Source organism: Antechinus flavipes, chromosome 5 (genome assembly GCF_016432865.1).
Source record: "Antechinus flavipes isolate AdamAnt ecotype Samford, QLD, Australia chromosome 5, AdamAnt_v2, whole genome shotgun sequence".
Classification (NCBI taxonomy): Eukaryota; Metazoa; Chordata; class Mammalia; order Dasyuromorphia; family Dasyuridae; genus Antechinus; species Antechinus flavipes.
The window spans coordinates 99,348,933-99,353,712 of record NC_067402.1 but is presented as its reverse complement, the minus strand read 5'-3'; the positions used below and the strand labels follow the sequence as shown (position 1 = coordinate 99,353,712).

General features: G+C 33.5%; 1 pseudogene; it reads left to right on the top strand.

The window, feature by feature from the left end:
- Positions 1-988: 988 nt before the first annotated feature.
- Positions 989-2,048, top strand: LOC127538182 (taste receptor type 2 member 41-like; annotated as a pseudogene).
- The last annotated feature ends 2,732 nt before the right edge of the window (positions 2,049-4,780 follow it).

Sequence of the window (4,780 nt, the reverse complement as noted above, 5' to 3'; positions counted from 1 at the left end):
AATTGTCCTCTAGTCATTCCTTTTTTGGGCTTCAGGCCATTTGAAGTGCCTTTCACACATTTATCTCTGTTCTGGTTTTCCAAAACAAATTTATTAGCTGGTTGTCATGTCTGGTTCTTGGCTTCAATCCTCCAGGGATCTCCTGAAGAGATGCCTATCTTCTCCATGTAATTTTCTGTAAGGGTCTCTGGCAAACTCCAATTGTCTTCCTGTTAGAAGCTTGTACTCCTTTCCAGGACAACCCATTCTATATTTCCTCTTGCTGGGTCAACTTGGATTCCCAGTTCATTTTTAAAACTGAGCTTATTGAGAGGTTTACTATTTGTATTCATTTCTCTGTTCATCATTAGATAAAGGTCACTTCTGGAGGAGTATTCATCTTTGAAAAAGAACATTTTGTACATATGGTCACAAAAAAGATAATTCTTTCTCTTACCCTTACCTATAATAACACGGCATCACAATCCCTACAATCCAAGTGTTGGCAGGTAATCTGGAGGAATAGTTTGTTTTCAGAGAGTAGGGTTAGGAGGCAGGTTGTTACAGTGAAATTGAGTTCTAATTCTCTTATTAGAACACATGGGTTCAAATCCTGTCTCTGATGCTTAATACTTGTGTAACATTGGGACAATCACAACCTCTCTGGTCCTCCATTTTTTCATTCAGAAAATACTGAAGACCCTTTGTGTTCTTGTTCTATAAGAGAAATGGTCAGTTCCCATTACAAGAGCTCAGAGAAATTATTTTCATTGATCCAGTAAGGTATTCAAATCTTATGCTGTTGAAAAGAGCAGTGGTAACTAAGGCTGGTGAAGATTTGCATCCATACAGAATTGCATGGACCTTTCTTTCCCAACCTCCCAGGATTCTCTAAATAGACTGTGTCTTGGAGAGAGAGAGGGCAAAGTGTTTCCCCTGCACATCTCATCAAGCAAAGCAGAGGCCAAAAGAGACCTAAGCAAGAACAATCATTGAAGGAGAGATAGAAATGGTGCAACCATTTATGGTCTTTGTCATGGCTCTCTTTGTACTGTTAAGCTCCCTGGGTATCATGGCTAATGGCTTCATTGTTGTAGTGCTGGGAAGCAAGTGGGCTCGATGCCAGTGGCTATCTTTCTGTGACATGATCCTGATTATTTGGGTGCCTTCTGCTTCTTCCTATAGTGGACTGCAATAATACACAATTTTTACTATTTTTTTTCACCACTTACAATATTCCTGGAGCCTCCCTGGTAGCATTTTTTTTTTACTGTGATTTTTTTAATTCAACCACATTCTGGTTTGGCACTTGGCTTAGTATTCTCTTCTGTGTGAAGATTGCAAACTTTACTCACCCCATTCTGCTTTGCCTGAAATGGAGAGTCAAGGGGTTAGTTCCTGCTAGTCTCCTAGATAATCTCTTTCATTCTCACCATGCTCTTTTTTTTTTTTTTTTTTTTTTTTTTTTGTGGGGAACAATGCTTTGTTCCAAGCATTATTGCAGGAGACATTCTCTGGTGATACAACTTTACATGGCTTCAGTGGGAATCTAAAAACCCACTATTTTCTCTTTTTGAAACTCATAGTTTGTCTATCCCGTGTTCTACACTTGTCTCAACAGTTCTGCTGATTATCTCTTTGCAGAGACACTCCTGGAGAATGCAACTTATTGCTCATAGTATCCAGGATCCTAGTACCAGTGCACATCCATTCATTCCTTTATCCTTATCGTTTGCAACTCCCAGCTAGGAGGGACACTCATGAACCTTCTTCTTCCTTCTAAAAACTTCTGGAAGTTTGCAATCTTCACACAGAAGAGAATACTAAGCCAAGTGCCAAACCAGAATGTTGTTGAATTCAAAAAATCACAGTAAAAAAAATGTGTAGCAGGGAGGCTCCAGGAATATTGTAAGTGGTGAAAAAAAAATAGTAAAAATTGTGTATTGTAGTCCACTATAGGAAGAAGCAGGAGGCACCCAAATAATCAGGATCATGTCACAGAAAAACAAGGGGACTTTAATTCTTATCTAAGATATACACCTTTCTTTCCCATACCAAAAAAGACTCTATTGGGGATTGAAGCAGAGCATATCCTTTGACTTCAAAGTTTTCATCCTATTGCAATCCAGATAGAAATGAACTATTTCCCTCATTCATTATTCTCATATTCAAATTGGGTATTCAAATGAATCTGCTATATTATGAATTTAAGACCTTCTGTCTTTCACTAGGGCTTTATTGATGCCTGTCTGTGCCTACCCATCCTGCTTCACTTTTGTCCTCTCAAGTTCATCACAAATGGTCTCCATCCAACATTTTAGAGGCTTTCCTTTCTTCTGCCATTTGTAGAATATCAATGGAATAATCTGGTTGTTCTCTTGCCATCTTTTCACACTTAGAAGAATTGTATCCCATTCTTCTAAGGAAAGGGGAGAAAAATTACTTTCAAAGGTCATTTTCATTCTTTTTGAAATAATTACAGTGACTTTGTTCAAATGACTCCCAAAAGAGTCATTTCTGGGTTGTCATTCCAAAAACTAAGAATGTCACTGATGCTTCATGTATCATAATATCCACATGATGAAACCACTTTATTTTTTCTATTTAAAAAATGGGAATTTCTGTTTAAATATTATTTTAAAGCCGTTTGTACTAGGTAAGATGGAAAGTCTTTTAAAAATTAAATGTGAAGAAATCATGGTTAGAGCCTTCATTATTAAAGACAGCATGTAAAAAACATAGATTGCTAAAGGCAAAGCCAAATATTAGGAGAAACTATTGTAAGTAAATTTCAAAGAATTTTTTTGGGGGAGGAAGAAAGTTTATAGAATCTTCTTTGATTTAGAGTTGAAGAGATCTTAGAAGCCCACCAGTTTGAGCTCTTTATTTCACAAGGGTCAAAAATGAAAGCTAGAGAAATAAAATTTATCAAAAATCATACAGGTAATAAGTTATAGAGCTATAATTTGAATTCAGAGTCTTTTGAATTCAAATCGGCAGTTTTTTCCACTAGACCAGTTGTACCCAACTTTTTTGTTCCTTGACCTTTTTACAATAACAACCAAAAACTATATTTTAAAACCTAAGATACTTTAATATTATTATTACTTATGATAACTAAAATGATAACATTTTCCCTCATAAGCTCAAAATTAAAATACAAATTATATAATTTTAAAATATGCAATTCAGTCTTTACCTTTAAATGACTCCTAAATAAAAAATTATAAAACTCCAATCATAAAACAGTTAAAATAATTTATATGGACTAATTTATAAAAATTGAAAGAAGTAATTCAGTAAGACTTCATTTATTTTCTATGATCTTCAAGACCAGATTAAATCTATAATTTCATTGAATATAAATAACATTTTACATGGAATAAGGGACAACTTGGAAGATACTTAGCATAATAATTAGCATAATAATCACATATAAACTTAATTTGGATATTGAATTTTTTTCTATTTGAATAAAGCTTTGCAATATTTGGCTTAGTACTAGATAAATGTAAATTTATGTCTGGTTCTGCATTGAATTTTTTTATTTTTATTTTGAACTAACATTAGAATAAGTAATAAAATTATTGCTCACATAAAATGCATAAAAACTGAGAAAAATGATAGCTTAATTTTACAAGTTTTCTAAATTTATTTTATTTTTAGCCAAAAATTTATGACAATTAATTTAGAATAACTGCTGTCTAAAATCCATTTTTATGTCAATAAAATTTTCTTTTTCATCCAGTATCAATTGATTAGTCAGAGACATAAAAGACATTTCAAATAGCTTATGAATCTAATTTAGTTTATTGGAATATTTAGGAAAATTTTTATTGAAGGTTAACTTTTTTATTTATAAAACATCTACGTGGGAAATTTTCAATATTGACTCTTGCAAAACCTTCTGTTCCAAATTTTCCCCTTCTTCCCCCACCCCCTCTCCGAGATGGCAGGTACTCCAATACATATTAAATATGTTAAATAGATATTAAATCCAATATATGTATACATATTTATGCAGTTATCTTGCTGCACAAGAAAAATCGGATCAAGAGGGAAAAAAAAAAACCCTGAGAAAGAAAATAAAATGCAAGCAAACATCAACAAAAAGAGTTGAAAATGCTATGTTGTGGTCCAGAATCGAATTAGCATCAGTTCATGTAAGTCTCTCCAGGCCTCTCTGAAATAATATGATGAGCAATTTTGATGGACATGGCTCTCTTCAACAATGAGATGATTCAAACCAGTTCCAATTGTTCACAGATGAAGAGAGCCATATACACCCAGAGAGAGAACTATGGGAAATGAGTTGTAGCTATCTTACAAATACATTGTCTATGTCCTTTGTGGCCCCTAATAGTTTCTCTTTCTTGACACAGTTGCATAAACTCTTACTTGACAAATCATAAATCAACATAAAAGTTTAAAAGGGTAACTGTTTCTAAAACAAATATTGAGAAATTTAGTTGATAAACATTTATTAAGTACTAACTATTCATCAGGCACTTTGCTAAACCCTGGAAAGTACAAAGAAAAACAGAAGACAATTCTTGTTCATAAGGAGTTCACTGTCTAATGAGGGAAACAACATAAAAAGTAAAAAAAGTTGAAAACTGAGAAAAGATCATTAGGTTTTGCAAATGAGATCATTAGTAACTTTGGATAGAATGAATAGCTTTGGTTGAATGATGAGACTACAAACTAGGCTGTAGAGGTTAGAAGAGAATGAGAAAGAAAATGGAAGCATTGATTGTTGATGCTTTTCTCAAGCAAATTAGCCACAAAAGAGAGGAAAGAA